Source organism: Delphinus delphis, chromosome 14 (genome assembly GCF_949987515.2).
Source record: "Delphinus delphis chromosome 14, mDelDel1.2, whole genome shotgun sequence".
In the NCBI taxonomy this organism is placed as follows: domain Eukaryota; kingdom Metazoa; phylum Chordata; class Mammalia; order Artiodactyla; family Delphinidae; genus Delphinus; species Delphinus delphis.
In genome coordinates, this window is record NC_082696.1 from 4964367 (window position 1) to 4990374 (window position 26008).

Here is a 26008-nt window from a genome sequence, read left to right on the forward strand (position 1 = left end):
ATCAACTTTTCTGTCTCTTTGGATTTTTCTGTTCTAAACATTTCATGTAAATGGAATCATACAATATGTGGCCATTTGTGTCTGACTTTGTTCATGCAGCTTAATGTTTTCAAGGTTCATCCATGTCATATCATGTATAACTACTTCATTCCTTTTTATGGCTGAGAAATATTCTATTGTATGGGTACACCACTTTTGTTTATCCATTCATCACTTGATGGACATTTGCACCAGATTTTTTCCTATCATGAGTAACGCTGATAATGAACATCTATGAAATATTCATAATGAACATTTATGTACAGTTTATGTGAGAGTATGTTTTCACATCTCTTGGGTATATACCTAGGACTAGAATTGCTGCGTCATACAGTAATTCTGTGTTTCACTTTTTGAGGAAATGCTAAACTTCCCACTGTGCCTGCATCACTTTACATTCCTACAGGAATATATGAGGGTTCCAATTTCTCCACATCTTCAGCAACACTTGTCTGATGATGATGAAGATGAAAATAATGATTGCCATCCTAGTGAGTGTGAAGTGGTATCTCATTGTGGTTCTGATTTTCATTTTCCTAATGACTCATGATATTGAACATATTGTTTCAGGAGTTTATTTGCCATTTCCATGCTGACTTTGGAGAAACATCTATTCAAATCTTTTGACCACTTTTTAATTGGGTTATTTGCCTTTTTATTGTTGTAAGGATTTTTTATATGTTCTGAATACTAGATCCTTATCAGATATACAGATTTACAAATATTTTCTCATTCTGTGAATTTTTTTCACTTCCTTTCCCAACAAATTCACCAAAATAGACATCCATAAGTCTATAAGTCTTCACCATAATGCAAGTTTGCTTGTCTTCAGAAATTCTAGAAGCCTAATCCTTTTATAAATTGTTATTACAATATTCATTAATCAAAACAATAGTAATTTTTCCATGTGAAATGTCAACTCTTATCTAAGCGTTAGTATTAAAAGAAAGGTGAATGATTACAATAAATAATGATTTTGCATGTTGAACAAATAGAAGGCATATTATTAGACAATCTAACTATACAAATACCATAGACCCTTATAGCTCAGTTCATTAAACAGCCACATGAGAGACTAAAGGATTCTATTAACCTCCCCTTATGCTAAATGAAAATTTCAAGATGCAATTATTCCTGCATCTAATGAGTAACACTGTTAAACCAGCCAAGCCCTACATCAAGTACTAAACTCTATCCCATGGTTGGTCTGAGCTAAGAACAACCCAGGTCTTCTAATTAGATTGAAAGTCTCAACTCTGAGATGAGAATGGAAGACCCTTGGGCACCTGGAGAAAGATGTGGATACTTGCCTCTGACCAGTGAAAGTGTACCTCATTTTACACAGAAATTTTTTTCCTCAAAGTGTATGTAAATTGTGCTGTTCTCAATCAAATCTATTTCACATGTACCAGAAATTTTGCTATTTAAAGATATATTACAGTAAATCCTTTTAAAAACAAAGAACCCTTTGTGAATAATAACTGCTCTTCAGTTAATCTGTACTGCAAGTTTAGATTTTCAAATACTGCATTTTCTTAAAATAGGGAACACCCTGCAATGAGATGACAGCTGAACAATACAGATTATTCTGCAAAGATGGAAAACAAGGGATCAGCATGTAATTGGGTTTAGCTTTGGTTTCTGTATTTCGAGGAATGTTTTGGGTCTGGAAAGAATCCAGAGATGAGCAGCTACAATGATTAACTTAATGGAAACTAAGACCCTTGGGAAAACCTTAGCAGATTCAAGCTTACTGTACTTGGAACAGAGGAAGCTAAGGTTCTACTTGTTCCCTGTCTTCAAAAATATACAATAAAGGAAAAAGGTTTAGAGTAAAATATGAAGTGAACAAGAAGAATGCAAAATATTATTATGACTATGTAAGAATAAGTATAAATAAGAGCAAAGAATACACAGAAAATGCAATGATGAAATCAGTGGATACATTGGGAAGGTTATAAAGGATAAAATGTGTTTCTGTTTCAAACGTCCTTTAATGTTATTACATTACATTGCTTTGTGTAATATAATTTATATAACAGTGTAATACAGTTAATAGTATAATAATGTTATATGTAATACACTTAATTTAGAGGGGAAAAAAAGTGAAGCAGTTTAGATAAATGTGTTTAAGCAGCCATGGACAAGAAAATTTAAGAGGAAAGAGGAAAAATGATTCTTTTCAAATCATCTCCCTTCCTGACTCTTCTCTGCTGCTGCTTCTACCCCTTTAGCCTCAAGGATCCTAACATTATTACTCCCCTGCGTCATCTGGGGACATTATGCACTTTGATTTATTGATTGATTCAACAAAGATTAGTTGATCACCTATACCCACCAGGTTCCTGCTAGTGACCAGGGATGGGACTGGAGGAAACCCCATCTTCCCTGCCCTCCCTGACTTACTGTGTTTAGAGAGGTGCAGAGGAGACACAGCCAAAGAAGATGCAGAGACATTTTTACAGAAGGGGTGCTGAACCCATATTTGTGGGGTTGGGGAGGGCTTTCAGATGGAAATGACACTGGGTGGGTGAGGGGGTATGTTGGGAGGGAGACTCAAAGCAAGAATGACTGGAACGTTCAAGGAACTGACGTTGAAGAAGGAGAGGAGGCCTCCAGACACACCTGGAGAGGTGGGAAGCTACCAGGCCATGCAGGACATCATCAGCCATACTACTGAGTTTGACCTTAAACAAGCTCTTGGAGGGTTCTGAGCAGGAGAATGACGCCGTAAGAGCTGCCTTTCGGAAAGATGAGTCCAGTTGCTAAGCAGAGAACAGATTAGAGGAGAGAAATACACGCGCCGGGTAAAGAGGACATTCCAACAAATTCAGCAGAGATGCTTTCAGCAGAGGGGATGGAAAGAAGGGGCCAGAATGAAGAGGAGCCTGAGGAAGTAGAAAACTGGATTTGGGGAATGGTTGACTGTGGAGGGGGAGATGGTGGGAATCCTGGAGGGTCACATATTCTTCTGAAACAGCCAAAGAGAATTGAATTCCTTAAATTCAAGAAGAGCCCATGACAACAATTTCTGGCTGGTAGATGAAGGCAAGAATGAAGGGGACTTCGAGATGCTGGGTCAGGCAGCATGCGCTCAGCAAGGCAACAGGTACGAACAAGCAGGTGCGAGTGGGCAGCATGAAACCAGTTCAAGCTTTGCCTCAGTCACCAACTGCAGACCCATCTTCGGGATGCTACCTGGAGTTCCTATGTCCCAGGCCACACCAGCCTAGAGAAGGAAACACAGGGGACAAGGAGCAAGAGCCATCAGCATCCTGGTTCTTAGCTGCCCAGAGTGGACAGACAGGCAGAGCGCACCTATGCACCGCCCTTCCCCCACCAAAGCTCACAACTCCCTTTGACCATGATTAAAATGCTCTCTCTGCATCCTTCAGGGACACTCTTCACTTTAGCATGTATGTATTTGATGCCCACTCCATTCGAGAGCCTGGAGATGCCAAGATAACTGTGATACAGCATCTGTCCCCAAGGAGTCCCTGGTCTAGGAGGAGGCTTAGACCAATGGGGTAACAATAACACATGAGTAGTCAACACAGCACAAGATGGGAGGCCAGTGAAGGTCCCAGGATGGAAATGCCCAAGCCAAGTCTTCTAGGGCAGTCTTGACAGGGGTGACATAGAAAAGCGGGGTGAGGGGGGAGTTCCCAAGTAAAAGCTGCAGACTGTGCAAAGCCATGGGAGCCAGAGGACTGGAAGTGAGCATGGAGATAAGGAGACGAGGTCCCCTCATCCGGAAGTTAAGGCAGGAGGAACAGGGAGCATTGGGAGGTGAGATTGAGAGCTAAGTATAGGGCAGGGCATAGATGTCCTTGACTTTCCCCATAGGCTGCTGGAACTGCATTCTACCTTAGAGAGAAATGGAAGGAGTTTTAAAGCAATGCAATAAAATGTTCAGATGTGCATCTTTCAAAGGTTGCTCTCACTTTTTCTATGTCAAATATAAAGATATCGTTGAAAATTACAAAATGTTTTTAAAATATGATAAAGGCTTTGTTAATTCTGGGAATGAACATTAAGAAATCTTATGAAATAACTTTTCCTAGACCTTTATTTTGTGATTATAGTCAATGGGTAATATATGTACATGCTTCATTCTAAAGGGACAAGATTGGAGTTGATAAAACCTAGTCTTCCTTCCACACCCAGACCACCATTGCTCCCAGTTTCTTATGAGTAATTTCAAAGAAATAGTCAGCTTCTCTCTCTCTCTCTCTCTCTCTCTCTCTCTCTCTCACACACACACACACACACACACACACATTTTCTTACACAGATAGTAACACATGAAAAATCCTGCCCTGTTACCTCTTTCATGTAACATTTCCTGGAGATCATACTTATAGAGCTGCTTCTTTCTTTTTAACAAATGCTTAGTTTTCTCGTATGTGGATGTTTCATTAGCCAGTTTCCTATTTTCCTATTGATGGACCTCTAGTCTGACAACATTCTTTTGCTACCATAAAAAAACTGTTGTACTAAACATCCTTGTACGTGTGTTATTTTGCGTAAGTATGAGAATGTGTGTAGGATAAATTCCTGGAAGTTGGGACTGCTACTCTTAGTTCCTAGAATGAATGCATATTTTTAATGTTGATAGACATGACCTATTTGTCCTTTATAAGGGTTATAAAAATAAATACTCCCCAAAGCAGTTAGTGCCCGTCTCTCTACATCACTGCAAAATCCTTGTGATACCAAACTTTATGGTCATTGCCAATTTGAAAAATGTTACTTCTTTTTAGACTTAATTTGAATATTTTTGATGAGCGAGGTTGAACATCTTTTCCTATGTTTAAGGGCTGCCTGATTTTTTCACTGTGACAGATTGTATTCTTGGCCCATTTTTCCAATGGGCTGTCAATAACCTTCTTATAGATTTGTCGGGGTTCTTCGTGTATTAAAGAAATTAAGTTCTTTGGGAAATGTTACAATAAATTTTTTATTTTTGATTTTGATTTCATGTGTGATGTTTTTGCCATACATAATTTTCTTTAGTTTTATGTAACCAGATTTATCAGTCCTTTTTGTTTTGTATATAGCTTGTGGATTTAGGGTCAAATTTATAAAATTTTCCTGTGGCGAGATTATTTTTTAAAAGATTTTCCCATGAAATCTTTTAACAATTTTATAATTTTATTATTGTCATATAACTTTTTTCATTAGGAACTTATTTGGATGGAAAATAAGAAATTCAACTTTAATTTTTTCCAGATGTTGTACTATAACTGTTCCAATGCTATTTTATTGAATGTGAACATTTTCCCCATTGGTTTGAAATCTCATTTTATAATATACAGAATACCTAGAGTGCTTGGGCCTATTTTGGTTACATTGATTGATCTCTGTATACAGTAAACCATATTATTTTAAATATAGGGGGTATGCCCCCTCTTTATTCTCTAATTTCAAACTTTGTGTGGTTATTTTTCCGTAGAAGCTTTAAAATCAGTTTTAAAAACATAAAATCTATGTTTGTCTTGTTTGATGCTTTCTGCCCCAAAGTCTGATACAAAACCATGACCTCTGGATTTATTGTTGTTTGCATCTGCTGGGTTTTTACTTATTCTTTTAACATTTCTGATAGTCTTCATTTTAGCTATGTCCCCTGAACATGTTCTTCTCTTTGTCACACTGAATGTTGCTTTTGCAGAGTCTAAGTCCAGTATGAAGGTTTTATTCTCAGAGATATTTTTGCTTAGGTCCCCAAAGAACCTTTATTTATTTATTTATTTATTTATTTATTTATTTATTTATTTTATTATTTCCTTTTTTTTTTAGTTCCAATAAACTTCCTCAGATGTATCTAGTGAATCAATTTGTGTCAATTTCTCCTGGAATTCCACTTGCCCTTTCTGATCTGTAGACTTTAGTTTTCTTTTATTTTTGAAATCTATTCTTGCTTTTAATCTTTAAATATATTTTTTCTATTCTATTATTTTGTTATACTCCTGTAGATTCCCCAATTATTCATATGTTGAATATCATGTGTCTTCCAATCCTGTCTTTTTTATCTCTCATTGCTTTTTTTTTAACATTTTATATTATCCTTTGTGACGTTCAACAAAATCTTCATTATGGCGATAGTTTTATTTTTCTTTTCATTTCTTACCTAAGGCTCTCACAGTTCATACTTCTCTCCTTTCACACCACCCTTTCTTCCCTCAGTTCTCATATCTCTGCTTTCTGCTCTAGTTTTATAGAGATTATTGCTTAGATATTTTTATTCTTGTTTTTGTTTTTATTTTTAAATCCATGGGTATTTTTGGTCATAATTTTAATCTGCTTTATGACAACATTTTATTTCTTATCTGCCATTTGTTTTTCCATTTGCCTTTACCTTTGTCTCTTATAACATCTTTGCATAGGTATATGTTGTATTCTAATTCATGAGTCCACCCCAAACCAGTTCATCACAGAAGGATCATGAGGCTGGGCTCTGCCATCGGCTGGTTGGAATTCTCTTTATCACAAATCATGAGTTCTTTTAGCTTTTGGTTCTCCCTTCACAACTGAGATGTACAACCAACCATTTCCTGTCTTCATGATTTCTCATTCATTCCCATCTTCCTTGATTTCCCTTTATGCAAGTAGTTTGGGGAAGTTCCTTTTCCCTGAGACAGGGTGTTTGGATTTGCCTCTCCCAGAGCTCTTTATGCCTTGGAGAACCACACTGTACCTGCAATCTGCACTCAGGGTGTCTTCACCTCACATAATCCTGAACCCGTGTCTGACCTTCAATGTACTCCTTTGTATATTGTGTTTTAGGTTACTCAAATCTCACAGTTTCTCCAAAGTTGGGGCATGCATGTATGTTTCTTATTCTTCTTACTGCCCTCATGGGATTTTTTTTCTTAAAGAGAGGAGGCAAGACCTCTTTACTCTGTCATCTAATAAAGGTAAGTCCCCTTCCCACCCTACACAAGTCTTCTCAAAAAGTTGTCTAACTTAGATACTTAGCTTTCCACTCAACAAACACAGAGTTAGACAATCAGGTGTTGCACAGGTGCTATGTCTATTACCTGCCCAGATATGAAAGCTATGCTGCTGGTACGTCAGATGGGACCGAGGGGATTATTGGATGGGCTCTGATTTTAGCTGGTAAAGCCTGAAATGACAGGAGACTTTTGGATTCATGTCCAAAGTCATACCCCATAGAAGTCAACAGCTGAGTTTCAACAAATCCATATATGATCAAAATCTTGTCCTGGAGCCAGCAATTTACTTTGGTTTAAAATCTAAGCCCCAGGCAACAGCTGTTTCTGACCCTCGCCCTAGCATGGAGACTTTCTCACAAATGACCCTCACAGCTGGGAGTTTCAGTCTATTCTTTCAAACCAGTTGTTCCCTAAAACATTTGTCCTGTCTGCCCAGCATTTTCCAGAGTTGGACCAGTATTGCAGCAGTCGGTCTGCTGTCACATCCTGTAGCACAGGCCAGCTGCCAGCCCAGGGCCAGCAGTGAATCTGAGGCCGGGCCCAAATGGTATCGACTTACTTGCAGCTGTCCTTACCAGAGCCCAATAGGCCCTCGGCATAATTCCTCTATGTGTTTATAAAAACCTTTCTTTCTATGATATTGTGGGAACACACACTAGGCTATCTGCCTTCTTGTGTACAACTCTGAGAACAGGGAAATAATCTCAGAGTCCAAACAGAGTACGCAAAATTGATTTATCATTAAGGTTAAAAAGTTTAAGATTAGATAGGAAGTAACATGTTTTTACAGAATACCCTGTATCTAAGGATCTGGAAGGGCTTTGCAAGTATCAAACACTCTCCTGCTTTAGTATGCCCAAGGTGGCTGAATCGCTAAAAGTTGTGAATATTCTCCTTTGAAAAACAAAGAAACAGGGTAATTGATTACTTCAAGTAGAAAACAGAAAGGCAAAGGATATTATGCAAGTGTTTTTGGACAATCAGCTATTTCAACACAAAGGGAGAGAGAGGTTCTTGATCAGGTGAGCCCTGATAAGTAAGGGTGACCTTCACAGAGGGAAATCTATTCAGTTTATCCAATAGTTAATAATGAAAAGTCATCTCACCTAAGAAGGTGCATGGTAAGCAAAATGAGGCTTTTCATGGAAGCTCCATAAATTGGGAACACTATTTTGACTCAAGTTTAATTTGATGAGGACCACATATAATATGCATTTTTTCTTTTCATGCATATGTTTTTTTTCCAAACTTTTAAAAGATACTATTTTTTTAAGTATTTCTCAAACTCGAAACCTCTTAAAGTTTAAAACAATGTGAAGAAGACTCCCAATGTCAAATGCCTTTTTCATTTAAAAAGAAGAAAACTCCCAAGGCATCTAAAAGAGTCACTAAACTGTGTGAACATGCTTGAAGCTAAAACAAAACCCATGTAAATGGGTGCACCAGAAAACACAAGAGATTCTGAAGGTAGCTAAAAATTATTTCTGAAACTAATAGTAGTAAACGATCTGATGAAGAGTATTCTTACTGACCTCAACTCAGCTCAGGACACTAGGAACCAAATTAGGAGCCAACTCCATAAATAAACTACTAATTATTTTTGAAAGAGGAAGTGTGACAGATGCAAATGGCACAGATTCACATGAGGCAACATCTTTCGTTCAGTTTCTGAGAGAAAAGTAAAAATCATCCTCTTATTAATAGTATCTTTGGGGGCTATCATTTAACAAAGATATCATCTTTCTTTTTTTTTTTTTTTTTTTTTTTTTTTGCGGTACGCGGGCCTCTCACTGTTGTGGCCTCTCCCGTTGCAGAGCACAGGCTCCGGAAGCGCAGGCTCAGTGGCCATGGCTCATGGGCCCAGCCACTCCGTGGCATGTGGGATCTTCCCGGACCGGGGCACGAACCCGCGTCCCCTGCATCGGCAGGCAAACTCTCAACCGCTGCGCCCCCAGGGAAGCCCATCATCTTTCTTTATGTAAAATCTTAGGAATCACTTTTTCCCTTTTCATGTGAAAGCATGTAGGATAATGCTCTGCGCTTGATCTGACTCTCAAATGGTATCTTCCCCTTCCTAAGGCAGCAATGTGGGGACAAACTCTCTGATTTACTCTAGTTTTGCACATAGTAGGACGTTAATGCATGGTTGTTGGGAATGGCTTGAATGATGATGATGAAACAGCAGAGCTGTTTCAAGGTCAGTTTTGAAGCACAAGAGGGAAGCCCTCATACCGCAAACAGATGGCCCCAACTGGCCTACACTTCCTGGTACCCAGGGGCTTGGGTCATCCCCTCTTCCTTGGGTGTGGCTGGACCTCTATCTGGCTCATAACAAACAGGACATGGCAGAAGCAATGAGATGTCCCTTCTGAGGTCAAAGACGGTGGATTCCATTTCTGTTGCTCTCTCTTGTCGTCTCTTACGTGGCTCACTCAGGGAAGCCACCGCCATATTGGGAGGCAGTCCCATGGGGAGGCCCAGCCACGCGAGGTTGGAAACAGGTCCTCCTGTGGAGCCCTGAGATGACTGTGGCCCTGGCCATTACCCTGATGGACACATTCAGAGAGACCCTGAGCCGGAATGACCCAGCCAAGCTGCTCCCGGATTCCTGCACCACAGAGACTGTGAGAATAAATACGTGTTGTTTCCAGCCTATAAATTGTGGAGTAATTTGTTAGGAGGAATGGAGAACAAATATGTGTGCCTTTAAGGAGAATGCTACTCCAGGGGGCCAACAGAGGACAGCACACTCCACCTGCTTCAAGACCATTAGAAACATTGTTTCAGATGTTTTACGCTTCACAATGACTGTATCAAATTCTAAATTATGAACAATTATGTTCTCAGGACCTTCAAGAACCAACTGAAAAATGGGAAAGGCCAGACTTTTGGGTGAGATTTGAAGCATCACTAAGACTTTCAACGTTAATTAACAAAAACAGCTCAGGCTCTTCCTCCCAAAGTACCAGGAATTGTCAACCTGCCCATCGCCCTCCTGGTTGCACTCGGTCACAACCTTGGGTCCATCTGCCTCCCCCGCCCCACCCCATGCCATCAGTCACAAACCTTCAAATCTGCGTCAGGTTTGGCTCTGCCCTTCAGACCTATAATTGCCAGATTCTCACAGCCTCCATCAGGGATTGCCACAAAGACCCCCCAGCATCTCCTATCAAGCTTCGTACTGCAAGGTTATCATCAGACCAGCTTCTCAGTAACTGTCATTTCACCCTAGTAAACATGAGAATGACTCCATTCCGGAGAGTCCTCTGACTGTCCCAAACCCCATCTGGCCCATTCAGGTCCCCACGCATTACTCCTGCTCTTCCCCTTGTGTGACATGCCCTGTGGCCCCCTTCTCACTAACACACAGCCATGTTCATCCTCAAGACTCAAATCCAAACAGAATGCCTTGGAGAAACTTCCTTCCCTCCCAGACCCACGCACGCTTTGCATCTCCTTGAACCTGGAGGTGTAGACAAGCACCATGGGTCACATGTGTGACGTTTCTTTTCTTTTCTTTTTAATTTTAATTTTTTAATTTTTATTTTTGGCTGTGTCAGGTCTTTACTTGCGGCATGCAGGACCTTCACTGAGGCACGCGGGATCTTTTGTCGCAGGGCGCGGGCTCTTCATTGTGGTGCACGGGCTTCTCTCTGGGTGTGGCGTGTGGGTTCTCTCTCTCTAGCTGTGGCGCGCAGGCTCCAGGGTGTGTGGGCTCAGTAGTTGTAGCGCACAGGCTTAATGGGCCCATGGCCTGTGGGATCTTAGTTCCCTGAGCAGGGATCGAACCCACATCCCCTCTATTGGAAGGTGGATTCTTACCACTGGACCACCAGGGAAGTCCCTCTTCTTCTCTTTTCAACTCACCAGAAAACTTGCTGATTCCAGCGCCCCAGTCTTCTTTTGTTCCCACCCTATTTCTTAACAAAAACTACAGACTCTGGGCGTCAGATGAAGAGCACAGATGAACAATATTATCGCCTGGGCATTCCTTATGTGCCTGGTAATTGTAAGTGTAACTTCTTTAATCCTCACTGCAATCTCAGATGCATTTTTGCATCTGCATTTAACAAATGGGAAAATAACATGGGTAAGTCGTCCAAGTTCATCCTTCTGGTGAGCGGTTGAGCAGGAATATGCATGTAGGTCTGGAGACTGTCAAGTCTGTGCTCTTCACACTTGCCACACCAACCCCAGTTCAAAGTCAAGGAGGTAACTGCACTTAAATCAGCGTGCACTGCCGTGATGCAAGAGTGGGGAGGGTAGGCTCAGTGGTTAATTGCAGGCACTGTGGGGACTACCTGCTGGCATCCAAATCTCACCTTCACCTCTTCTGCAGGCAAGTCAGTTAGCTCTCCTGAGACATAAATCCCCTCCTTACAAGGAGGACAGTTATAGTAGCAAGTTCCGGGTGATTGTGAGAATTCAAGGCGCTGATGCACATACAGTGATCAGCATGGAAGAAATGGCAGCAGGGCTTTTTTGGTCTTGGCTCTTCCTTCAACCTCTCCCAGCAGCAGCTTTACCAAGACACATAAATTCTGTGATTTTCCAGGGATAAACTTTTTAGCACGCCCAACATTTTATTAGTTTTTATTTGTGACTTGCTAGAATTTTTTTCCTGCTTATTGTATGTACTCTATACAATAAAGTAAAAACCAGAACTCACTAGGTGTTCTGTAGGAGTTTTTCCACATGTAGATGTATTTCTGATGTATTTGTGGGGAGGAAGGTGATCTCTACGTCTTACTCTTCCACCATCTTGAAGTTATTTGTAGTGAGGTGGATGGACCTAGAGACTGTCATACAGAGTGAAGTAAGTCAGAAAGAGAAAGACAAATACCATATGCTAACACACATATATGTGGACATATATACACTACCAAACGTAAAACAGATAGCTAGTGGGAAGCAGCCGCATAGCAGAGGGAGATCAGCTCGGTGCTTTGTGACCACCTAGAGGGGTGGGATAGGGAAGTGGGGAGGGAGGGAGATGCAAGAGGGAAGAGATATGGGAACATATGTATATGTATAACTGATTCACTTTGTTATAAAGCAGAAACTAACACACCATTGTAAAGCAATTATACTCCAATGAAGATGTTAAAAAAAAAAAAACAACCAGAACTCATACAGTCGGAATCTTCCCAACCACTAAGCTGTGCGGACCGATTCAAGTTCTTAAGAGCAACAGGCATTTTCAAATCACAGAAAAATTGCATTTTATTCCTGCTAAGACAAAACCCACAATGGCAGTATTTTTCAAGATAGGTAACAGAGAATAGATAGATGAGGGAAAGAGAGAGAAAAAAGAGAGAGAGAGAGAGGGGGAATAGTCTTTAGCCACCAATAAGGAAATGCAGACAGACATAAAGCAATAGCAGTTTTGGAGCTAGAAGCATCCCTTGATTTCATCAAGTCTCTGCCCCATCCTACCCGACCCAATTTTACACATGAGAAAACTGAGCCTGTGGGAAATTGACTGTCCTGTTCACACAGATAGTGACAGGTGGGCCCTAAAATCTCTTTCCGTCACCTGCAACGGGGTTTCTCCCACTGCCCTCATCCTGTCCTCTCTCTCTCTTAGGTGTAAACGGAGGTCATTTGTCAGCTATTTATATGCCCTCATCATTGCAATACTCTAGTCCCTGCTTTCTTCTGATTCCTCTTTCTGTACAAAAGCATCTCCCTCTTCTTTATCATCTACTCTTCCACCCACAAAACTAACTTTCAAACGTGTATTTCATGGGCACCTCCCAGTAGCCGATTAGTCTTTGCTAGCCACGCATCATTGTTCCTCAGATGGGATGCACAGCCCGTGGGTGGGGGGTTCCTGGCTCCGGCTGGCTGCTATTCCATTCCCAAAGCTCCAGGAACAGAAGGGACCAGACAACAGTGTTTGCTAGGCTGTCTCTCCACACACAGAGCCCTCCCAGCAGCTCCTGGCCCCGCTGTGTGCTGTGTTGCCTACTTCTGTTCTCATCCATCCTTTCTCCTCTCATCCCCATCACCACTTCAGTCCCCACCCTCCTTTGCTTCCTCATATCTTATAAGGTCTAGGGGACCCCAGGAAACCATATATGAAAGAGTTTGAGATTTATTACCATGTTTCAACAGGTTTCTCTCTACCTCTGAACATATTCTCTTTTGAGCCTTTTCTTTTCACTTAACGTCCTTTTATATGCGGTCTCTCTAATCCCTCTCTCTGCACACTATCATAGCTGACTGTGTCTAGCTTCATTTCTGTGCTGTCACTTGCACACAGTTGCAGTGACAGCTTTGGTTGCAGGGACAGCTGGACATGGTAGCCGGTGACGTGATTCTTATTTTTATTAACTCGCCCTAATGGCTTAGTGGATTTAGCAAAACTACTTGAGCACTGGGTGCCACAAAAGCTTCTGAAAAAATATTGACATAAGTCTTCCAATAAAAAGCCATTCTGAGCATAGGAAATAAAACAGACAATAATTCTACTGCCCCCTTGAAAATTTCGGAGGTTTGGGAATGAACTTATGTCCCCAAAAAGACCCCTCCCACTGTACGTGCTGCACCTTAGAAACACAACATCCCTAGTGCTGAGATAGAGTCCACTCCTTTCCATGCTAAACCAGGAGTCGGTAAACTTTATCTGTAAAGCCCCAGATGGTAAATATTTTGGGCTTTGTGGGCTGTAAGGTCTCTGTTGCAACTACTCCAGTCTATTGTTGCAGGAGGGGGCAGCGTCCACAGCATGTAAACCAATGGGCCTGCCTGCGTCCTGATAAAGTTTGTTTACAGAGACAGGCGGTGGTCAGATTTCACCTGCAGGCTGTAGATTGTAGGCCCCAGCTCGAAACCAGTCCGCTGTTATAATCAGCGGGAGCCACAGCCTCGAGAGAGCTGTACTTGCCTGAACGCCGTGTTCCATAGGTATGGGTAACGCACTCACTTACGTGTTCAGATGAAGTTTCAGTCTCAAGGATAAGACCCTGTTGAAGTTACTGGAGGTTAAATTTGAAAAGAATATAAAAAACGAGCAATGGGGGAAAGACTCAGCACAGAGCCTGAGACCACTGTGCCAATAGCCTGCTGAACTTGGATTACAGAAGATTTCGTTAGATAACCTCAAAAACAGGGCCACTTATAAAGAGATGTAGATATGAAAGCCAGCCCTCAATGATAAAAAGCCAAATAGATGAAAACAAATAAGAGATACCTGGATGCCTGACGACTTTTTTTTTTAACATCTTTATCGGAGTATAATTGCTTTACAGTGGTGTGTTCGTTTCTGCTTTATAACAAAGTGAATCAGTTATACATATACATATGTTCCCATATCTCTTCCCTCTTGCGTCTCCCTCCCTCCCACCCTCCTACCGTATGCTAACACATATATATGGAATCTAAGAAAAAAAAAAAAAGGCCTGACGACTTTTTTTTTTTTTTCCTTGCAGTACACGGGCCTCTCACTGTTGTGGCCTCTCCCGTTGTGGAGCACAGGCTCCAGACACACAGGCTCAGCGGCCATGGCTCACGGGTCCAGCCGCTCCGCGGCATGTGGGATCCTCCCAGACCGGGGTATGAACCCGTGTCCCCTGCATCGGCAGGCGGGCTCTCAACCACTGCGCCACCAGGGAAGCCCGGCCTGACGACTTTTAATTCACTTCTCTGGGGCTGCTTCCCCAGGTCACATAACTTTGGAAAGTCATCCTCTCATCAGCTTCCTCATCATCCTTGTCATCAGTATTTCTAAAAGTTACCCTTCATTAAAACACTGCTTTCTGCACTTTATGTGTAACATTTGACTAATCTTCACAACATCCTTTTGAGACAGAGATATATGTCATTCTCATTCTGCAAACCAGGAAGCTGAGACCCAGTCGTTAGTAACCTGACAGTAGTCACATAACTAGAAAGTTGCAGAGCCCAGTTTCAAATGCAGGCCTCCGCCATCCCAAACCCATTCTCTTAACTAAAGAACTAAAACATTGCCCATTTCTTTTGCAATACGACATGTGAATGCTGCTCAGAGATGCTCATGACTAAAATTCCTATCACCATCTGGGCCCATCCTGAGCATTTTATTGGTACCACAAATAACTGTAGATTCAAAAGGACAGCAGCAACTTCACCCTTGCCGATCCCCTTCTGCAGAGGTGAAGGGTTAACAAGCTCACCCATGGTGCCCAGAGCAGAAGCATTTAGTGAGTAGCTGGGGAGACCTAGTGCCCTTACGCTTTTAATGCATATGTATGGCATCACCCTCGCTAGCCTCCTGCATTTGTTTTTGCGTGGGTTTTTTTCTCTACAAGGAGACTGTGTTAGAAGCCAGCTGGAAGTCACACAGGCTTCAGCCTGGACTGTGTGTCTTCTCGGAAATAGCCCTGGTACAAAACAGAATCTGCTCCTAAGAGATTACAAAGATGGGGTTCTTCATAGACCAGAAGAAATAAAATTAAATTAAATCAAAAATTGCAAGAAGACTATCCATCCCCTGGAATGTACAGTGGGCTAGGTTTCCTCGGTCAAGAAAAGCCATGCTAAGTACCACTGATCTTCCTTGCGGCCAGTAGTGGTTACGAATGGATCATGGTGGGAAGCAAAGCAGAAACACATTGCTTGTCATAAGGGGGCTTTTATTCTGCTGCGATGCCTTTTAAAATTAGAGGGGCCTGGCTGCATTTCAAAGTGGAATGAATCTCTTATCTGGCTAGACCTACCACACTGGGTGTAACAGACTTTGTTCTCTGAAGTTCCCCAAAGTCCAGATGATGCTTTAAGGTCATGAGTGAGCTTGGCATTAAATTAAGAGGGCAAACCTGAATAAAAAGGTAGAGTGTTCGCTTCTTACATAGACGATCACTTCTCTACATGACAGCTCTACTTGTGAATGCACCAAACTAAAGAGGAAACGCCACAAAAAAATATTTTTCTGGGCAAGACAAACGGAAGATGTAAAGCCAATTCAGAGTGAAACTGCATTCATGAAGCAATGCAGTTAGTCATTTTCATTTGCTCTCAGGAAAATGGGCATAACCCGGCCCACCCGTCTCTCTCGCAGGTTTTCAGTATAAACCACCTCACTGCATGTGAATTGCTTGACATGACCCAAATCTGCAATTTGCAGCGACCTGACTACAAAAATTATTTTCAGAAAAATCTTAGACTCGTGACTTGAAATATAAAGATTTATCAGTACAGAATAATTGAAGGTTTGTGACTGCTTCATTTTAGAAGTCTTTGCATTGAATTTCTGTTGTTAATAAGGGGGCAAAGTACCATTTGAGCATCATGATAAAGTATTCTGATAGACCTAAACAACAGAGCTTTTGCATACATTATGAATTTGCGTTTGAAATTATAAATTGTAGAGTCAGGGCAGAGCTGTTTTTCTGCTCACCCCTTTATCACCAGTACCTAGCACAGTGACTGCCCCTAGTAGAAGTTTAATAAATATTTTTTTAAATAAGTACATGAAAGGAAGTAAAGAAAAAGAGAGAGAGAGGAAGAAGGAAAGAAAGGAGAAGGGAAGAAACTAGTCAGTTTGAAATTATCATATGTTCAAACAATTAACAATTACTATGTCAAACCACGTAGTATGTGACACATTAACAATATAATTCTTCTGTCATAGGTATGCTTCATAAGAAAAGACAAGCAGGTATGGGTAGAAAGAATTCTTATATTGAAACTTGGTAATTGAAGGCAGAACTGTGATGTTCTTTACAAAGTATAAATACCAGTATGTTCAGGGATCTGCTGCCCTCCCACCCACAGTCCAGCCCCCAAGCAGAAGAATCATGACATTATGTTCTGGTTCAGCCTAATGGGAACAAGAAAAGGACACTGGAGAACAGTGTATTCACCAAAAATCCTCAAGAAAAGCCACCAACAGATTTCCTAGATGGAGGGAGTTGGAATTCTTCAATAAAAATGTTTTTCTCCTCATCTATAAGTATCCAGGGTACAATTTTTCTAGGAAAGTCAGAATAAATGCTTGATTCTTTTCATTTATTTACTATTTTTTGAAACAGAGTTTGGTTTACTAGCATCTTCCAGTGGTGACCAATTAATTGTTTTGATTTTTGCATCATTACAAACTCACTGATATAAATACATTTATTGTGCATCAGTCCATTGCAGATATTATTAGTATTGATATCTAATATCTAATCTTCTGCTGGTGGGAGCTTCGTCAAGTTACCTCCTTGGTGTTTTCAACATGATAGTGTGGACTTTGATGTTGAAGGCCATCTTGTATGTTTTCCCCTTCCCGTACCCCTGACCTGGAATCAGGCTTTTCTCCAAAAATTCATGGCTCCTTTTAGAGGGAAAAGGTATTTAGAGACCACAGTCTGGGCTGTAGAGGTGCTCATTATTACTAGATTGCACGTTGTTTCCAGGCCTTTTCAGTGAACAGAGCCAAGAGAAAAATAGATTTTTAATATATAAAATCCATCATGAGTCCATAATGATATTTCAAATCAAATTCAAGACCCCAGGGATTTTGAGTTACTCCTTCTTTCTTATTCCTTCTATTTTTTACTACAAACTTTTTTTGTTCTCAATGCACTGGGAATTAGAAATTTTATCATTGCGTAATAATCCACAGTTTTTGATGTCTGATATTAATATTGCTGTAACAATTTTCATTTGGTTATCATTTGCCTGGTTTATCTTTTACATCTTTTATTTTTGAAAATCTCCAAGTTTTTATATTTTGGAATTATCTTTTGTAAATAGTATTTATATTAGGAACTAAATTTTTCTTTTCTTAATTATATTCGTCATATAACTGGTGAGGTTAATCCATTTATATTAATTATGATTATTGATAAATCACAACTGATTTCTACCACCTAATTGCAGGCTTTCTATTTGCCTTATTTTTCTCTCCTTTTACTTTAGTTGTAATGAAATTTTTAAATCTCTTTGGCTATTTTTAAATCTTCTATTTGTCTTTGGTATTAGGTAGTACTGTCTGTGTTTGGATTTCTTTTCTTTTATCTTTCTTTTCTTGATGTACAGTTTTCTTCCAGTATCCATGGATTTGTATCTTTCATGAGTTCTGAAAAATTATTAGTTATTATCTTTTCAATGTTGTCTTTCCTCAGTTCTCTCTATTCCTCCTTCGAACTAATTAGATTCCCCATGTTTCTTAATCTCTCTTTCAAATTTCCCTATTCTTTTTATATAAGCTACATCCTAGGTAATTTCTTCAGGTATATTTTCTAGTTCATGAATTGTTTCTTCATGTATATCTAAATTTCTCTTTAACTCATTCATTGAGTCTTTAATTTTAAGATTTATATTTTTTATTCCTAAAAGTTCCATATGGTTCCTTTTGTTTTTCATATATGATTGGTCAGTTTTGTAAGTTTTATTTTCTGTTCATTGTTATTATATATTTGTTTAATTGATTTTAACCATTTCACTTGTAGCTATTTTATATTCTGCATATGCTAATACATATATATTTTTTTTTTTTTTTTTTTTTTTTGCGGTACGCGGGCCTCTCACTGTGTGGCCTCTCCTGTTGCAGAGCACAGGCTCCGGACACGCAGGCTCAGCGGCCATGGCTCACGGGCCCAGCCACTCCGCGGCATGTGGGATCTTCCCGGACCGGGGCACAAACCTGTGTCCCCTGCATCAGCAGGCAGACTCTCAACCACTGTGCCACCAGGGAGGCCCGATAATACCAATATTTTAAAACTTGAGGTTTTACATATGGCGTTTTTTGGTTTGGCTTATTTTTTATGACGGTTTATATATTTTCTTTGGGGTATTATTTATTCGTGAACCCTTATTTTATTTAACTTAACCTGTAGTGATTCCAGGACCTGAACTGATAACGCTTCCAGCCTAACTTAACCTGTGGCCATTCTAGTTCCTATTAAGAGAACTCCATGTGGGAATTAGGGGTTTTATTTCCCCAACTTTCACAGTCTCAGGTCTTTTCTCTGCATAGTGGTGGTGATCTAAGCATCTGATCTCAAGTTCACCTCCCAAACATTTGTTTATTATTCACTGCTCTCTCCTATAGACTTTGATCCCTTTTACTTTGTTTTTTCAATCTTATTTAATCTTATTTATATCTGAATAAAGATTGAGTGCTCGTGAGTTCAGGGTTACATCAAAAATTAAGGTTATTGTCATATATCCAGGATCTAGTTTTTTATATCAAATGTTTCTTCAAATTATCTATTCTGATATATTGCCAGAAGCAAGAGACCCAATTTGCAAAATGAGATTTTTTTAACATGAAATTAAATTATTGGAAAGATATCAAAAGCTCAGGTTACCCCATTTTGGTTTACACAGAATTATACAAATCATTGAAACAATGAACAGGAAAAGAAATCATTATGGTAAAAATAAGAGTGGAGTTTCTTTACCAGTCTATTTTTTTTTTTTTTGTAATTCTCAGAGCTGTCAAGACAGCATGGGATAGAACAGTTTCCTAACCAAGAACATGGTGTTATACATAGTTACATAAGCAAAAATCTAGAAATAAGCATTAACCTTAAAACACCCTTGAGTTTAGAAAACATTTTAAATAAAATCTACACTAATATTACTGACATTAAATAATAATTATTGCTATTAGGGTTTATAAAGTACTTTTGTATCAGTATCTCACTTGATCATCATGAGTTTCTGAAGGAGTGAACACTGTTTTTCTCCTCAGCTTATTGATGGAAAACTGAGAGCCCGTGAGATCAAGTGACCCACTGAAGGTCACACAGTGACAGAGTTGGGACACGAAGCCAAGGATACTGACTCCATTCCCTGGGTTCTTTCCACTACATTGTCTTGAAGATTTTTTAAACGTTAATTGAATTAACCTAGATGGCAAAGATTCTCCTGTCCTCTGGAAACTTAGAATTTTTAAAGTGGCCATCAAAAAAAAAAGGTGATAAAATATATATGTAATTACCTACACGGCAATGAAACTTGCAAACCAAACTTGACAAGAACAGAAATCATAGGTGGATGTGACCATCACTTTTTATTCATATTCTAACCAAAAGCAAAGCAATGAAACTGGGCAGGATAAGGTTCATGCAAGGACAATATTAAAATATTTATAAATCGGCAGAAGCTGACATCATCCTTAGCTTTCGAGCTCCATTTCATAGGCTATACTACTAATTATGGTGAGAAGCTAATGGAAAACACACCTACAAGAAGGCCACAGTCAGTTTGACTAAGATTGGAAGGTCCTAAACCCGAAATCATGTATGTCCTTGGAAGACTCTATTTGATTCTGTGATCATTGTTTCTTCTACCATCCCAAATCCTAGAGGAATCTGAGGGCCCTGCTATGCACCCTCTGGTTGCCTCTGAGAAAATAACACTTAGCTGGGCCGAGAGCCTACTCTCTCATTGTCCCACTCATCACCAAGGACTAGATAAGATTCCCCCGTGAGGCTCCCCCTGGTACTATCTGGAATCTCTAAATAGCTCTGAGCCTCAGGAAACCAATCTATGTCACAGTGTGCCAAATGCTGGAAATCCAACCACCTTCACCATGGACTCTGGCCCATGATCAACAGACAAGTACCATCTTAATGCCATTTAAAAATTAAAAAAAAAACGATGATTAGTTCCACTGGGGGAGGCTAAAGTGACCAGTGTTGAAACACAGTACAGCATAAGGATCTACTGTTCAGTCCTAGTCAGGGGCAATCAGTATTTACCTCAGTGAAGGCACCTAGTTTACATATTAGGTTCAGAGCTTGCTGGGCCCCTGGGAGAATTGTCTGACACCACTTACCTGACAACTTCCACTTGAAGAATATCATCCTCAGATACAAGTGGTAGAAAAACAAAGACTTCCCAGGTTACAGTGCGAGTCACAGGAACCACTGGACCAGAACTTAACTGATAAACAATGGCACCTACTTCAGAGGAGCTTAGAGACTAAGAAAAGAATGTTTACAATCTGCTCGTCCCATCTAGTAGCCATTCTAAGTTATTTTCTATGCTACCGTTTAGATCCCTAGGACCCCTGAATTGTTAAAGGCATTTTCACTACAAACTCATGGAAATATATTGAATAAGTTTTGCTAAATGTTACTGTACATATAGCAGTGGGCATACTACATGTAAACCATTCAAGAAATATACTAAAACACTGAAAAAAATAGAAAAGTACGTATTTATGGGTTCATACACTTGTGGTTTACAAATTTAGTATCAATAAAGAAAGGTTTAAAATTGAGACGTCAGCTGTCCAGAAACTCATGCGTGTCTATAACAACCACACAAGCCCAGTGGGCTTCCGCTCCAGATCGTCTGAGCAATGGCAGAGCTAAACGTGGTGGAAGTGCAGTGCTGCACAGATACACCCAGCTACCATGTGCAAATCTGCAATTGTTCCAAGAATCGTCCCCAAAGTCACGTATATTTATTCCACATATAAATTAGGGACTGGATTTCCATAATTTGGCTCAGCGCCCCTGCAAATTGCTGCTTCTTGGTCATTAGTAATGTCACAGCTGTATTTGTCAGAAGGAGGACAAAGCACAGGAAGACAATCCATTTAGGCTTCATCCCTTGCTCTTCCTCTTAAAAAGGAAAGAAGAAAAAGGAGCCTCTTGCTCTCTGTACGTTTGTTCACGTGCTCTTGTCCGTACATGATACGCTCTCACATCAGCCCGGTTCTTGACACCACGCAGCCACAGAGAATGATCTAAACCAAGGGTCTGCTCACACCCTCTGATGGAGAAAGACCTGGCCGTTTACCCCTTGAAGTGATGCACTTACGGCAAGCGGGCAAAGCGGCTAGTACAATTTTCTAGCCTGAGCTAAACAGGGAGAAGCAGAGTGGATCACAGGCTCTTGATGGCTGTACACAAACAAGCCTGTTAGGAACGAAGTACAGTTGCTTTTACCAAACCTTTCCAGATCTGCACTTTGGTGCAAGATTTCGTCTTTTCTTCCATCTCCCTATGCTCTTTGCCTTGTTCCCTCCAGAGTGCCTGTTCTGGCCCTACTTCCTTAAGGAACTCCTGGCTGATGAGAGAGACTTCAGAACTCCTTGAACAACTAAACAATTGTATCCCACCCTTCCTGAAGCCGACGAGGATGTTTGCAAAAACCCAAACAGCCTGGGGAGGTGTCAGGAAGAGAACCAAGGAAGGCATGCTGTTTATAGGACAGAAACATTGCAGAGATTTTATTCTGGTTTGCTTGTTTGGATTGTGAAGGGAATTCAGCCCCTCCCAGGGAAACGCTGACAGTCTACAGGCTATCATTCAGACAGACTCCCTCCTTCATGTCTGGCCGCAAGCCTCAGGGGGCCCAAGAAAGAAGACAAATGATGAAAGGATGGCAGAAATCACTTCTTACCTAGTATAGGGTAAAAGAGAAACAAGGAGAAATTTAGAATAGACTTCACAAACTCTCTAACATACTGGGACTTGCCAAGTGCTTTGCCTACTCAGATACTGGAGACTTACTTATTTTAGAAATGTCATAAAGCTTTCATTGCCAGAAAACAAGGAAATATGCTATAGAAAACAATGCAGGCAGCATTTGGTAGCATATGAGAGACAGAGAAGCCCAAGAAATAGTCAAAGAACGTTGAAGCTTTCTTGATGAAAGAGCGGATGAAAGAGTTACATTCCCATTGCGGGATAAAATAGAGAAGTGCATTATGGAGATGAGACGCTGGATTTTAGAAATTTTAGAGCTAAGTGATGCCTTAAACGTCATCTAGGAGAAGTTTCAGGCTTTCAATACTTATCATGCACTGGAGACAAATGATCCCGTTTAAGCAAACCAATACTCCAAGGGTTAGACTGAATGACACTGAGGAACTCAGAAGTCAGGAGAAAGGGTCCCTGTTTCCTATGCCCAGATAGTAACTGAAGCTGTTGACAGCGGGAGACCCACCAGGTGGAAAGAAGGAGGAGGCTGGAGCCATAGAGTCACAGAGTAGGGGAAGCCAACTAGGATAAACCTTATGAAGAATCATTGAAGGTGAGTATTATTTCTGGAGTCCTTTACTTTCTTTCCCTCAAGCTACTTATTATAAGATCATTACAAAAATAACAGTAAACCCCCCACAACTGGACTTTCAACGTTATTAAATGACTGTAAGAATTTAGTCTGAAGAAATTATCATCTTAAATGGCCAAGAGTTCAAACTGTTCCTTCCAGGGTCCAAGAATAACCAAAGATGCGCAGTCAGCTATGCCCTCAGCTGGGTTCACCCATGCCTTCTGCTTGGTGGGAGAGCTGAACTTCTCCTTACTTTCCTACTTCCTAGTCACATGCTCCAGCCACCTTTCATCCCAGCCACTTTCACCACATTACAAGAGCATGCTGAACTCTAAAACTGAAGATCTTCCCATGCACGTGAGATTATCAGATCAGGAGAAAGAGAACTACATTATTATCTGCACCTCGGCCTTCATTCTAGTCCCGACCTGCTGAAAGAGGAATAAAGGAAGCCATGTTCCCACTCAACCTTGGCTATCACACCTGGGACCCTCTGCTTTTCATAACCACTTGAGCTCCCAGAGTTCTAGTTTTTGCTTTCAAAGAGGAAAGTAGGAGAAGGAAATATCCAACCCAAAATAGCTGATATCACTGTGAAATAGTGCTCTATAAGAATAAAATAGCTTGGGGATTCTTTTAAAATATCCGTTAGGTTCTTACAAAGATGATGTCAAACAATTCTTGGACATATTATTAGGTAGATATGCTGTAGACTAAAAAATTTCCCCCTTAAACACTGTACTGGTTCCCCTTCCTCAAACTGGGTTCAGAGAATGGTGTTTTTTCTCCTGTAAGCATTATTAGTTTCTCTCTCAAGTCATGCTTACAAAAGTCAACTCAGAAAAAAAAAAAATCATCACAGGTTCAACTTCCTGAGTTGACTTCATGAACTAGTAATATGTCATTGGCTCATCACTAAGTCATAACCAAAATGAACAATGAGCTTCACTTTCCACAGTTTCCTAAGACAGCACACAGCACATCAACAGTGATTTTCAATTCCGTAGGATGTGACTTAAGTTCAGACCAGTGGTATTCAACTTCCGCAGAGCCTTTTGTATTAAAAACAATGAATTTCCTTGCAGATCTAAATGTTCAGACATCAGTAAGTTTACAAAGTACATTTGTACCTTACAGTTTTTATGGGCTAAATGGTATTCTCCCAAAATTCATACATTGAAGCCCTAACCCCCAGTTATTCAGAATGGAGATGGAGTCATTAAAGAGGTGATTAAGTTAATATGAGGCCTTTAAGGTGGGCACTCATCTAATATGACTGCTGTTCTTATAAAAAGAGGCAATTAAGATACAGACAGAGAGAGACAGCAGACACTGTGCACAGAGGAATGAGCATGTAGAAAGGCAGCAAGAGGATGGCCAAGGAGAGAGGCCTCAGAGGAAACCAACCCTGCTGGCACCTGGATCTTGGACTTCCAGCCTTCAGAACGGTGAGAAAATAAATGTCTGTTGTTTTAGCCACCCGATCTGTGGTCTTTTGTTATGACAGCTGGAACAAATAGTACACTAGTCATCTCGTGTACATAAGAAGAATGTTTGGAAATTTTCAGATTCCATCAATCAAATTCAATGGGATGGCTGGACCACACTGATTTTATTTTGCCAGATTGCTTCATGTTGATCCTTAAGGGAACACAGACCTCCCAACTAAGTGCCTTCCAACTAAGTGGCCTGGAAATATAGAAAAGGGTTGTTAACTGGACTTCTCAAGGGAAGTGGAGGCCGGAAGATAGTTTACTCCCTCAACTCAAATTAAAATTGAAATGAGAGAAATTGATCCCCGAGCACTTCATTCCTCTTTCCCCTTTGTCTCTTTTCCTTTCTTCCTCCATGATCTTATCTGTAAAAGGAACGTTATAAACCCTATAATAAGCTATCATAAGAACGGGTGAATTAATATACTTGCACGCTTCTCAAATGACAGAGGATAATATAATACAGTGGGCTGGGCTTCAAGAGGAGAGGGAGGAGATATAGGAGGAAGAAGAGAGTTCATATTTCCAGAGATCTTACTACGTGCCAAATACTGTCCTGAGTCCTCGACATGGATCGTCTGTCTCATTAAAATCTCATAATAATCCTGTGGAGTGGGTGGTACTATTACTTTTATTTTACAAATGCATTTACCAGTATTCAGAAAGTAAACATGAATATTTACTACTATTCATAATTTGCTGCCCAATTCACACTGCTGGCAAACAAAAAATCTGGGGGTAAGGGGACTCACAGACCCAAGTTCTAAACTACCATGGTCTGCCCAAAGTTTGATTTTTCTTATTCTAGCTAATAAAGTCATGCTAATTTTGCACAGTAATTTGATACTTGTGCCCATATACAACAGAGAGAGAAGTTATTAACGTATGTGAGGATGTGCAGCCTTTTTCTTTTTCAATTGGATAGGCAAGTAACAGCTGGCAGAAGAAAAGGACTTTTTAAAAAAACCAGGAAGGCAGAGGAAAAGAGCATCCATCCACTGCAGTGAAGCACTGCGTCGGCAAGTATCAGATGGTACAGAATTTTGAGGGACTGAAGATGAAAAACAAAGAGAGACAAGAGTTTCAGGGAGCAGTTGCTCTGCGTGGAGGATATTAACAGTGGCAGAAATGGCAGAAATAAATTTCAGGTTTTTTCCTGTACACTGAGAATCTACTCTCTACCTACCCCTCTCCCCGATATTACCCCTCTCCCGGATATTTTCTTGATAGGTAAAGTTAAATACTTGAATTACTTTAAGTTCTTTTTTTATTTCAGCTGATGACGAGAAAACATTGGCCACATAGTTCCCAGTTATGCTTGGGTAATATTTTCCACATTATTTTCTAGGCTTGACATTCGAAAGCCAAGTTGGAGTCTGTTGCTATAATTTTTTTTCCATTTGTTACCCTATCCCTGACCAAGAGTATGTTTTGACTCACAAGCTTACCAGCACAAGAGTATTGGAAGAATGATGGAAAGGAGCATAAGTGGATGAATCCAAAGCACACTGATCCTCAGAAAACATCCGAACA